Below are 13440 nucleotides of genomic sequence, written 5' to 3' on the forward strand. Positions count from 1 at the left end.
TTGTTTTCTAAAGGTTCTCTAGGCTCTGATTGGTTCTCTAGTAACTCATCAGCGTCCGTCTTTAGGGGTGTTCAGTGTCATAGTAATCAGAGGTATTATCAAAAGCTTTTGACCCACCACCCAAATCATTAGCACATTGCTGATAGGAGAATTTAGTCTACATTGCGGTTAAAGCAACAATCGGAAAGACGGAAAGCTGCTTTTCATACCAGATTTTCAGCTTCCAATTTACCGGGCGTGTCGGCACGAATACGGTTGCTTTCTTTCCGAGGCTTCGGTTATGTGTTTTTAAACTAGTATCCATCTGTAACCTCTCTGAGTAGGAAGAGTTAATAAGTCCTCCGCCTGTCTAAAGGAAGGTCAAACTACGTCCTGTGTGTTCACTTGTTTTCTGTCCCAGTAGAAACTGTCGGCAGGGTCACATGAGTTCCAGACAGGAGTCACGTTTTGTGCTCCATGTTAGATCCTGGGAACTGATACACTCTGGATTGAAGGAGTGTTTTCAGGTGTTATTCCTATTCCAGGAGTATGAGCTCAGCTGGCTGTTCTGATCTGTTCATACTGTGGTATTTTACCTCCTTGGGCCACTTGCTTTGATATTGTTTCAATTTTCCACCACAAAGGCAGTAGAACTCTCCATCAGTACGAGAACTCTCCATCAGTACGAGAACTCTCCATCAGTACTAGAACTCTCCATCAGCACTAGAACTCTCTATCAGTACTAGAACTCTCCATCAGCACTAGAACTCTCCATCAGTACTAGAACTCTCCATCAGCACTAGAACTCTCCATCAGTACTAGAACTCTCCATCAGTACTAGAACTCTCCATCAGTACGAGAACTCTCCATCAGTACTAGAACTCTCCATCAGTACTAGAACTCTCCATCAGTACTAGAACTCACCATCAGTACTAGAACTCTCCATCAGTACTAGAACTCTCCATCAGTACTAGAACTCTCCATCAGTACTAGAACTCTCCATCAGTACGAGAACTCTCCATCAGTACTAGAACTCTCCATCAGTACGAGAAACCTCCATCAGTACTAGAACTCTCCATCAGTACGAGAACTCTCCATCAGTACTAGAACAATCCATCAGTACTAGAACTCTCCATCAGTACGAGAACTCTCCATCAGTACGAGAACTCTCCATCAGTACTAGAACTCTCCATCAGCACTAGAACTCTCCATCAGCACTAGAACTCTCCATCAGTACTAGAACTCTCCATCAGTACTAGAACTCTCCATCAGTACGAGAACTCTCCATCAGTACTAGAACTCTCCATCAGTACTAGAACTCTCCATCAGTACTAGAACTCACCATCAGTACTAGAACTCTCCATCAGCACTAGAACTCTCCATCAGTACGAGAACTCTCCATCAGTACTAGAACTCTCCATCAGTACTAGAACTCTCCATCAGTACTAGAACTCTCCATCAGTACGAGAACTCTCCATCAGTACTAGAACTCTCCATCAGTACTAGAACTCTCCATCAGTACGAGAAACCTCCATCAGTACTAGAACTCTCCATCAGTACGAGAACTCTCCATCAGTACTAGAACTCTCCATCAGTACTAGAACTCTCCATCAGTACGAGAACTCTCCATCAGTACGAGAACTCTCCATCAGTACTAGAACTCTCCATCAGCACTAGAACTCTCCATCAGCACTAGAACTCTCCATCAGTACTAGAACTCTCCATCAGTACGAGAACTCTTCATCTGTAGTGCTTGTCGTCTGATGGGAGATGAGGAGAATGAAATGAACACAATATCAGTGATGTAAAATGAGGGATGAAATGTAATCAAATCCAGTAGAAGGCAGAAGTCATTGTAATGAAATTGAATGGTGCTTTATGGGAGGGTAATGACCCATAACCATGTACTTGACAAGCATAGAGGAAGCTATGATAATGGAAGAGAATGAGAAGCACTGTACTATAGCTCTGGTCATGAGGTGAAACCTACTGTGGTGTCTGCCTATCGGTGAGTCTTTTTGTCCCTCAGCCCCATGTCTCTTTCTCTCGTTCCCTCTCTGTGTCTCTCTCTGTGTCTCTCTCGCTCGCTCTCTCATCATTTGAATAACTTATTTAGTAGCTGGTAACATCCGCTGAGTAATGCTACACAGATGTCTGTGGCTTCTCAATGTGAATGGAGCACTTTGAGCAGCTGAAACGTGGACAGAAAGAAATAGACTCTTCCATTCGCTATTATGAATCATTGGAGGAGGCTATTATTACAGTGTACATGGGACATTTGTCCTTTAAATTTGACCTTTTCCTGATAACTGTTCTCACCATGACTTAAGGTACCATTGTCACCCTCCAAAATCCATGAAATTGAAATGATATGCCATAGATCCCTGGATAGGAAGGTCAGAATTATCTCTGCTAGTAACTGTAACTGTACCCTTTATCACAGACCATGGCTAGACAAAACTACAGGAAGTGTTATAAATCTTATAACTCAACTCCAATATGCTTTTCCTATTGAAGTTAAGGCCTGAGCTAGAGAGATGTAATTGAGAAGATTAAACCTGCGAGGGAACATATGATATTATTATGCTGTACCCCTTGCTGAGGTGTTTGGCACTGTGACAGACAATATTATTCAGTGGCAGGGGGTGAGGGGTGGGGTTCTCCAAACAGTTCATGCTGCTGTATGCCAGACCTGGGTTCAGATACTATTTGAAATCTTTCAAATTCTTTTAGTGTTTTTTCTAGCCTGCCTGGAGTGCCAGATGGTCAGGGTTTGCACTATTGTGACTACTCTATTGGCCAGGAAAGCTCATTCAAGCCTAGTGGAAGTATTTACAAAGTATTTCAAGTAGTCTTTGAACCCAGGTGTGGTATATACATGTCACAAACAACAGGAAGGCCTCATACAGAGCCGGTCTAGACCAGTTGAGATTAAAGTTGACTTGTACAGTGCACATCAGGGAAGGAAGAGGAGAATAGTAGGAAGGTGGAGGTAGTATAACAGTTGATTGATCCCATAATCTAACTCTGGCCCTTCCTGTGGGACTTTCTGGGAGCTGGTATGTATGAGACTGTGTTGGCAGAACTAATGGTGAGAAGCAGCGCTATTATTAGACACCTGATGATGTCTGCCTTTCCTCGCGCCCTGGCTGCCTTAGTCTTCATTGGGCGACCTCGAAGGTATGCGATTCCTAATAGGATCAGGTGTGGAGATATTATGAACAGTGTTCTGGGTTGAATTTACTTTGTAGGATTCATGTAGTCTGGGGTCAAACAGACGTCAGCCAGAAGCTAGTTTAGAAGTAATCGTTCCTTTTGACACAGACTCGCTTTTATGAGTCTGTCTGGGTATTATGAGTCACTTAGTTAATTGAGTTCCTCCTCTCCTTTCTCTACAGGCTATTATTTCTGGACCTTCTGTCCAGCCTCCACTGTGAGATGATGTCCTTTAGATATGGAAATGCTCTCGTTTGTAGAAAAATCTCCCTCTGTTTCCCTCAAATGCCAAGTCATTCTACATTAGACTGAAGAAGTAGTCTCGGCTGCGCTGATTCCGCCAAAACTACAACTGTACTACAGTAATGGAATTCTTCAACACCGTCTGAGGGGAACGCTTTCAAAGACTAGTGTCAAAGACGAGCTGTTTCAACACCGACTGTGACTCGGTGACTCCAGCTGAATTCCTCTCTCTCTCTCTCTCTCTCTCTCTCTCTCTCTCTCTCTCTCTCTCTCTCTCTCTCTCTCTCTCTCTCTCTCTCTCTCTCTCTCTGCTCTCTATCTCTCTCACTCTCTGCTCTCTCTCCTCTCTCTTCTCTCTCTCTCTCTCTCTCTCTCTCTCTCTCTCTCTCTCTCTCTCTCTCTCTCTCTCTCTCTCTCTCTCTCTCTCTCTCTCTCTCTCTCTCTCTCTCTCTCTCTCTCTCTCTCTCTCTCTCTCTCTCTCTCTCTCTCTCTCTCTCTCTCTCTCTCTCTCTCTCTCTCTCTCTCTCTCTTCTCTCTCTCTCTCTCTCTCTCTCTCTCTCTCTCTCTCTCTCTCTCTCTCTCTCTCTCTCTCTCTCTCTCTCTCTCTCTCTCTCTCTCTCTCTCTCTCTCTCTCTCTCTCTCTCTCTCTTTTCCCCGTCCAGGGTGGCAACGGCCAGTCTATTAATCTAACACACAGTGATTTTCAGATCAGAGTCCCCCCTCTCGCTGCCTGGTAGGTTATTACTGACCCCACTATTCACGTTTTCTGCTATTGTTATTGCAGTCTTTCATGGCTAAGTGGCAGCGGCGGCCTCAACTATGTGCTGTGTGGACAGATGGAGGGAGAGATATGCAAAACCAGAGCAGCTGCACCAACAGAGAAAACAATATGTCCTGATTATACCTCTCATAACACGCACAACACGCAAATCAATCCATCATTAGCTCGTTCAGGCGCCCACTACTCATACACTCCTGCCTCGTTATCATGCCCGTCATTCCCTTGGTAATTGAGGAGAGGGTTTGCAATAAGCTTCAGTCCGTTGATTGGAATGTCGTGTGCAATTTGGGTAGTATTTGTCAGAGGTACATATGCTGTCCGAAATGGCATGCTATTCTCTATACACTGAGTGTACAAAACATTAAGAACACCTTCCTGATATTGCGTTTCCCCCTTTTTGCCCTCGGAACAGCTTCAGGTTGTCGGGGAATGGGCTCTACAAGGTGTCAAGCATTCCACAGGGATGCTGGCCCATGTTGACTCCAATGCTTTCCACAGTTGTATCATGTTGGCTTGGATGTCTTTTGTCTTGCCCATTCACTCTCTGAACGGCACACATACACCATCTATGTTTCCACACCTCAAGACTTAACAATCCTTCTTTGACCCGTCTCCTCCCCTTCATCTACACTGATTTGAAGTGGATTTAACAAACGACCACAATAAGGGATCGTAGCTTTCACCTGGTCGGTCTGTATCATGGAAAGATTCCTAATGTTTTGTATCCTCAGTGTCTACTTGCACTACTTCTGACCAGAGCGCTATGGAGTGCCTGTACTCAAGCTGGTGGGGGTTCAATACCATATCAATGTTGGATACACACTGAGGGAGCAAGACAAGGTCAGCTCTCTGCCTCACGTCTTTTAGCATCTCCAATTAGTTGTTTATTGGAGCTAATTAGTTAGAGCCTGTAGCTATGATAATGACTTCCCAACTGTATTGTTTCACCAGGCAGTACTCACACAGTAGGAACCAATTGGAGGTTTCATTGGCTCAGTGGGTAAGAGCATGATCCTGGCAACACCAGGGTTGTTGGTTCAATTCCCCGCACAGGCCACCGAATACAGCTCTCTTAGTCACTGTTGCCAGAAACATCTGTTAAATGATGCGAAGCTGAAGGCAAATGTCCCAAGAAAAATGAGTGCAGAGAAATCTTGATTTGTGTTAAGAATAAGACCTAACTTGAAGGGAGGAATATTCCATGCTCAGCCTGATAGATTGTCCATGTAGTCTCTGATGAGAGTTTGTTGTATTACACTATGAACTCTCTGGTATAGAATCACATACCATGAAAGCAGATGTGTGTGACGGAACATTTTGGCTTAGTGGAGCCACCCGTAACCCTAGCCATCGCTCAATGTATTTAACTTAGGTGTGGCAAACAAAAAACACGTGTGTGTGTGTGTGTGTGTGTGTGTGTGTGTGTGTGTGCGCGGTCTGCTTGTGAAACAAAGACACAGTCATAAGTACAGGTGGACAGTTCAGATTGCCAGATAAATTCTCTAAACTGAAAATCTATTTATCCTCCCAACAAGACATTTTTGGAAAACTCCAAATGAAGCATACCAATGCTTTATCATCTCTGGCCTCTCTACACAGAGCGGACATGTTTTACATGACACCACAGAGAATGCATCCTGTTCTCAGTGTGAGAGAGTTGCAGCTACCTACATCGTTTACAGTGTCAGAGAGGGCTGTTATTCGGAAAGGTTTCCCCCCTCTCGTCCTCGATAATAATGTCTCTCGTTTCTGTATGTAATGTCATGAAGATAGTTGCAGCCCGTCCCTTCTGTCTGAGGCTGACGTGCCCCTCAGCTTCATCACAGCCATTAGAGTAATTTACTGCTCCTCCCTCCTCTCATCTGTAGATGGGCTGGATAAAGAGGAGACCCCTTCTGCCTCAATTCTCTCTGGGTGAAGAGAAGAGGCTTTACGGCCCTATGAAATGGTCTCTCCCGCTCTGCTGCTCCATATCCTGACAGTTTAATTGGAGAGGCATAAATCAGCCCATCTGTCAGAGAGGGGTAATTATTTCCCTGTCTCCGCTTCTAGCTTTACTGCCCTCTCTTCCTCCCTTAAATAGACATGTAGGAGCACACCCACACATAGTAGTAAATACACACACACTCGCTCACACACACTAAATTAATGCATTTTGTCTTAATATTGTGTTGCAATGTATTTTTAACAAATGTTCTCTGACTTAGTTTCATAAAACACATTTGGAATGCATTTTTCCAGTTGATTGTATATTGAAAATGTATTGAAACCATAACACATTGGTTTGCACCAAGCTCTCAAACTCTGTGAAACCTCAACCTCAAAGCTTTTAAAATGTAAAAGAGTCAATCCTGCTTACCTTTAACCCATAAACTGACAGGAGTCTTTCAAGTCCTGCTTACCTTTACCCATAAACTGACAGGAGTCTTTCAAGTCCTGCTTACCTTTACCCATAAACTGACAGGAGTCTTTCAAGTCCTGCTTGCCTTTACCCATAAACTGACAGGAGTCTTTCAAGTCCTGCTTACCTTTACCCATAAACTGACAGGAGTCTTTCAAGTCATTCCAAGAGCAACACAATTGTACCCATTCATGGAAACACAACCTGGGTAGAATGTACAATACCTCACAGCTCTCTGGAGTGCACTCTGGAAATATAGCACACATTGGCATGTGGCTACTATGTGTGGTAACACATCTCATTCATGTATTTAGGTATGTGTCAGGCCTTTGAACAATGTGGTTTTGTTTTGGCACAATTTGCTGGGCAGTAGAGGTAGAAACGAGGAGATACCATTACATATCTCATCCTGAGGTTCCTACTCAACTCACTGGTGGAAAATACAAGTAAATGCTCCCTCTTTTCAGGACCCCCTTAATTGTAACCCCCCAAAGCTGACTCAGCACAACAGGGTTGTGTTCATTAGGCACCAAATTGAATAAAATGTACTGAAACAAGGAGCGATTACCTAAACTTGTTTAATGAGAAATGTAACTGTTCATATTATGTTGCAAAACGTTTGAACATGACCCAGGAACATGACCCAGGACTCCAATGACCCCTTTAAAGTGTGTTTGGTGGGTGTGTTTTGAGGTGACTCTGCATTGTATTGTTGCATGCTTCTGGTCTGAGAGAGGGCATACCACTCAGATGATAAGCCATATGCTCCCAGAGGCAACCCAACTATAGTGGATCTCTCAGGGATGCACTAACCTACCCTGTGACTTAGAATGCAGGCTTTAGGCTATACCTTAGTAAAGGCAATTGTCATGCATAGGTGTAATTAGGTGGCAGGGAAGTCAGGCGCAGGAGAGTCAAATTGAGTGTAAAATGGAGTGTTTTAATAAACTCCAACGAGTATTCTCCATAACACTAACTGTACATAAACAACAAACATGGGTACGAGGACCCGACGCGCACCTAAACAACAATCACACTACACTGACAATAAAACAATCTCTGACAAAGACATGAGGGGAAACAGAGGGTTAAATACACAACATAGATGGGATTGAAAACAGGTGTGTGGGAAGACAAGACAAAACCAATTGAAAATGAAAAAAGGATCAATGATGGCTAGAAGACCGGTGACGTCGAACGCCGAGCACCGCCCGAACAAGGAGAGGCAACGACTTCGGCAGAAGTCGTGACAGCAATGGAATGATTAAGTGTGTTTATACAGTTGAATTCGGAAGTTTACATACACTTAGGTTGGAGTCATTAAAACTCGTTTTTCAACGACTCCACACATTTCTTATAAAAAAACTATAGTTTTGGCAAGTCGGTTAGGACATCTACTTTGTGCATGACACAAGTAATTTTTCCAAAAATTGTTAACAGACAGATTATTTCAGGTATAATTACCTGTATCACAATTCCAATGGGTCAGAAGTTTACATACACTAAGTTGACTGTGCCTTTAAACAACTTGGAAAATTCCAGAAAATTATGATATGGCTTTAGAGGTTTCTGAGGTTCATTGACATCATTTGAATCAATTGGAGGTGTACCTGTGGATGTATTTCAAGGCCTACCTTCAAACTCAGTGCCTCTTTGCTTGACATCATGGGAAAATCAAAAGAAATCAGCCAAGACCTCAGAAAAAAATGTGTAGACTTCCACAAGTCTGGTTTATCCTTGGGAGCAACTGCACAAAGATCATACTTTTTGGAGAAATGTCCTCCGGTCTGATGAAACAAAAATATAAATATATTTATGTTTGGAGGAAAAAGGGGGAGTCTTGCAAGCCGAAGAACACCATCCCAACCATGAAGCATGGGGGTGGCAGCATCATGTTGTGGGGGTGCTTTGCTGCAAGAGGGACTGGTGCACTTCACAAAATAGATGGCATCATGAGGGTGTATGTAAACTTCCAACTTCAGCTGTGTATATATATTGTATATTAGAATGGAGAGCCAGGCTACATAAGAACAAAAGTGGAGGAAATGAATAGTTTAGGAATATTTGTGTGAATGCCATAGTAACTTCCTTAGGATATCAAATTAGCATCAGAATTCATATAACGTCTCACAACCGATTTGAAATATTTCAGCATGAAGAAAATATGTCCCCCGACTAACTCAAAATCTGGGCTGTAAACATTTTACAACACTTCTATGAAATAATGAATGTGTTGTTTTTGAAACTGTCTCCAGCCCATGTCAGTTGTGATTTGTATCATTTGGATACGTTCAACAGGAATAATATTTCATATTGTGTTGGTGTGTAGTGTAGATAGTGAAGAAGGAAGAGTCTGTGTTTTAATTTCATCTACTGCTGAAGGGCAATATGACTGAATGTGTTTGGGTAGTGTCCATGGATAAACTGTCCAGGGCTCTGCTGGACATAAATGATTGGTACTGACTCTCTGTCTCTCTCATATTCTCCTGCTTCTCCTGCTTTCTCTCTGGTTGCCTCTGTCTGTCTGCGTGAGGTAGGATGTCCTCTGTTTTCCTGTTTGTGTGATGTAGGAGTCCTCTGTTTGCCTGTGTTTGTGTGATGTAGGAGTCCTCTGTTTGCCTGTGTTTGTGTGATGTAGGAGTCCTCTGTTTTCCTGTTTGTGTGATGTAGGAGTCCTCTGTTTGCCTGTGTTTGTGTGATGTAGGAGTCCTCTGTTTGCCTGTGTTTGTGTGATGTAGGAGTCCTCTGTTTGCCTGTGTTTGTGTGATGTAGGAGTCCTCTGTTTGCCTGTGTTTGTGTGATGTAGGAGTCCTCTGTTTGCCTGTGTTTGTGTGAGGTAGGATGTCCTCTGTTTGCCTGTGTTTGTCTGAGGTAGGATGTCCTCTGTTTGCCTGTATTTGTGTGATGTAGGAGTCCTCTGTCTGTCTGTGTTTGTGTGATGCAGGAGTCCTTTGTCTGTGTTTGTGTGAGGTAGGAGTCCTCTGTTGTTTGCTTGTGTTTGTGTGATGCAGGAGTCCTCTGTCTCCCTGTGTGAGGTAGGAGTCCTCTGTTTGCCTGAGTTTGTGTGAGGTAGGAGTCCTCTGTTTGCTTGTATTTGTGTGAGGTAGGATGTCCTCTGTTTGCCTGTATTTGTGTGATGTAGGAGTCCTCCTGTCTGTTGTCCTTTGTCTGTGTTTTGTGAGGTAGGAGTCCTCTGTCTGTCTGTGTGAGGTAGGAGTCCTCTGTCTGTCTGTGTCTGTGTGTAGGAGCCCTCTGTCTGTCTGTGTTTGTGTGAGGTAGGAGTCCTCTGTTTGCCTGTGTTTTTGAGGTAGGAGTCCTCTGTTTGCCTGTGTTTGTGTGATGTAGGTGTCCTCTATTTGCCTGTGTTTGTGTGAGGTAGGAGTCCTCTGTCTGTCTGTGTTTGTGTGAGGTAGGAGTCCTCTGTTTGCCTGTGTTTGTGTGAGGTAGGAGTCCTCTGTCTGTCTGTGTTTGTGTGAGGTAGGAGTCCTCTGTTTGCCTGTATTTGTGTGATGTAGGAGTCCTCTGTTTGCTTGTGTTTGTGTGATGCAGGAGTCCTCTGTCTCCCTGTTAGGAGTCCTCTGTTTGCCTGAGTTTGTGTGAGGTAGGATGTCCTCTGTTTGCCTGTATTTGTGTGATGTAGGAGTCCTCTGTTTGCCTGTGTTTGTGTGAGGTAGGATGTCCCCTGTTTGCCTGTGTTTGTGTGAGGTAAGATGTCCTCTGTTTGCCTGTGTTTGTGTGAGGTAGGATGTCCTCTATTTGCCTGTGTTTGTGTGATGTAGGAGTCATCTGTCTGTCTGTGTTTGTGTGAGGTAGGAGTCCTCTGTCTGTCTGTGTTTGTGTGAGGTAGGAGTCCTCTGTCTGTCTGTGTTTAGGAGTCCTCTGTTTGCCTGTATTTGTGTGATGTAGGAGTCCTCTGTTTGCTTGTGTTTGTGTGATGCAGGAGTCCTCTGTTTGCCTGTGTTTGTGTGAGGTAGGAGTCCTCTGTTTGCCTGTGTTTGTGTGATGTAGGTGTCCTCTGTTTGCCTGTGTTTGTGTGAGGTAGGAGTCCTCTGTCTGTCTGTGTTTTGTGAGGTAGGAGTCCTCTGTTTGCCTGTGTTTGTGTGATGTAGGAGTCCTCTGTTTGCCTGTATTTGTGTGATGTAGGAGTCCTCTGTTTGCTTGTGTTTGTGTGATGCAGGAGTCATTTGTCTGTGATAGGAGTCCTCTGTCTGTTTGAGGTAGGAGCCCTCTGTCTGTCTGTGTTTGAGTGAGGTAGGAGTCCTCTGTCTATCTGTGTCTGTGTGAGGTAGGAGTCCTATGTCTCCCTGTGTGAGGTAGGAGACCTCTGTCTGTCTGTGTTTATGTGAGGTAGGAGTCCTCTGTCTGTCTGTATTTGTGTGAGGTAGGAGACCTCTGTCTGTCTGTGTTTGTGTGAGGTAGGAGTCCTCTGTCTGTCTGTTTGTGTGAGGTAGGAGTCCTCTGTCTGTCTGTGTTTGTGTGAGGTAGGAGTCCTCTGTCTGTCTGTGTTTGTGTGAGGTAGGAGTCCTCTGTTTGCCTGTATTTGTGTGATGTAGGAGTCCTCTGTTTGCTTGTGTTTGTGTGATGCAGGAGTCCTCTGTCTCCTGTTGAGGTAGGAGTCCTCTGTTTGCCTGTATTTGTGTGAGGTAGGATGTCTCTGTTTGCCTGTATTTGTGTGATGTTCTGTCTGTCTGTGTTTTGTGATGCAGGAGTCCTTTGTCTGTGTTTGTGTGAGGTAGGAGTCCTCTGTCTGTCTGTTTGTCCTCTGTCTGTCTGTGTCTGTGTGAGGTAGGAGCCCTCTGTCTGTCTGTGTTTGTGTGAGGTAGGAGTCCTCTGTTTGCCTGTGTTTGTGTGATGCAGGAGTCCTCTGTCTGCCTGTGTTTGTGTGATGTAGGAGTCGTCTGTCTGTGTTTGTGTGAGGTAGGAGTCCTCTGTCTGTCTGTGTTTGTGTGAGGTAGGAGTCCTCTGTTTGCCTGTGTTTGTGTGAGGTAGGAGTCCTCTGTCTGTCTGTGTTTGTGTGAGGTAGGAGTCCTCTGTTTGCCTGTATTTGTGTGATGTAGGAGTCCTCTGTTTGCTTGTGTTTGTGTGATGCAGGAGTCCTCTGTCTCCCTGTGTGAGGTAGGAGTCCTCTGTTTGCCTGAGTTTGTGTGAGGTAGGAGTCCTCTGTTTGCCTGTATTTGTGTGAGGTAGGATGTCCTCTGTTTGCCAGTATTTGTGTGATGCAGGAGTCCTCTGTCTGTCTGTGTTTGTGTGATGCAGGAGTCCTTTGTCTGTGTTTGTGTGAGGTAGGAGTCCTCTGTCTGTCTGTGTGAGGTAGGAGTCCTCTGTCTGTCTGTGTCTGTGTGAGGTAGGAGCCCTCTGTCTGTCTGTGTTTGTGTGAGGTAGGAGTCCTCTGTTTGCCTGTGTTTGTGTGAGGTAGGAGTCCTCTGTTTGCCTGTGTTTGTGTGATGTAGGAGTCGTCTGTCTGTGTTTGTGTGAGGTAGGAGTCCTCTGTCTGTCTGTGTTTGTGTGAGGTAGGAGTCCTCTGTTTGCCTGTGTTTGTGTGAGGTAGGAGTCCTCTGTCTGTCTGTGTTTGTGTGAGGTAGGAGTCCTCTGTTTGCCTGTATTTGTGTGATGTAGGAGTCCTCTGTTTGCTTGTGTTTGTGTGATGCAGGAGTCCTCTGTCTCCCTGTTTAGGAGTCCTCTGTTTGCCTGAGTTTGTGTGAGGTAGGAGTCCTCTGTTTGCCTGTATTTGTGTGATGTAGGAGTCCTCTGTTTGCCTGTGTTTGTGTGAGGTAGAATGTCCCCTGTTTGCCTGTGTTTGTGTGAGGTAAGATGTCCTCTGTTTGCCTGTGTTTGTGTGAGGTAGGATGTCCTCTATTTGCCTGTGTTTGTGTGATGTAGGAGTCATCTGTCTGTCTGTGTTTGTGTGAGGTAGGAGTCCTCTGTTTGCCTGTATTTGTGTGATGTAGGAGTCCTCTGTTTGCCTGTATTTGTGTGATGTAGGAGTCCTCTGTTTGCTTGTGTTTGTGTGATGCAGGAGTCCTCTGTCTCCCTGTGTGAGGTAGGAGTCCTCTGTTTGTGAGTTTGTGTGAGGTAGGAGTCCTCTGTTTGCCTGTATTTGTGTGATGTAGGAGTCCTCTGTTTGCTTGTGTTTGTGTGATGCAGGAGTCCTCTGTCTCCCTGTGTGAGGTAGGAGTCCTCTGTTTGCCTGAGTTTGTGTGAGGTAGGAGTCCTCTGTTTGCCTGTATTTGTGTGAGGTAGGATGTCCTCTGTTTGCCAGTATTTGTGTGATGCAGGAGTCCTCTGTCTGTCTGTGTTTGTGTGATGCAGGAGTCCTTTGTCTGTGTTTGTGTGAGGTAGGAGTCCTCTGTCTGTCTGTGTGAGGTAGGAGTCCTCTGTCTGTCTGTGTCTGTGTGAGGTAGGAGCCCTCTGTCTGTCTGTGTTTGTGTGAGGTAGGAGTCCTCTGTTTGCCTGTGTTTGTGTGAGGTAGGAGTCCTCTGTTTGCCTGTGTTTGTGTGATGTAGGAGTCGTCTGTCTGTGTTTGTGTGAGGTAGGAGTCCTCTGTCTGTCTGTGTTTGTGTGAGGTAGGAGTCCTCTGTTTGCTTGTGTTTGTGTGATGCAGGAGTCCTCTGTCTCCCTGTGTGAGGTAGGAGTCCTCTGTTTGCCTGAGTTTGTGTGAGGTAGGAGTCCTCTGTTTGCCTGTATTTGTGTGATGTAGGAGTCCTCTGTTTGCCTGTGTTTGTGTGAGGTAGGATGTCCCCTGTTTGCCTGTGTTTGTGTGAGGTAAGATGTCCTCTGTTTGCCTGTGTTTGTGTGAGGTAGGATGTCCTCTATTTGCCTG

The sequence above is a fragment of the Oncorhynchus gorbuscha genome, linkage group LG14 (genome assembly GCF_021184085.1).
Source record: "Oncorhynchus gorbuscha isolate QuinsamMale2020 ecotype Even-year linkage group LG14, OgorEven_v1.0, whole genome shotgun sequence".
Taxonomy (NCBI): domain Eukaryota; kingdom Metazoa; phylum Chordata; class Actinopteri; order Salmoniformes; family Salmonidae; genus Oncorhynchus; species Oncorhynchus gorbuscha.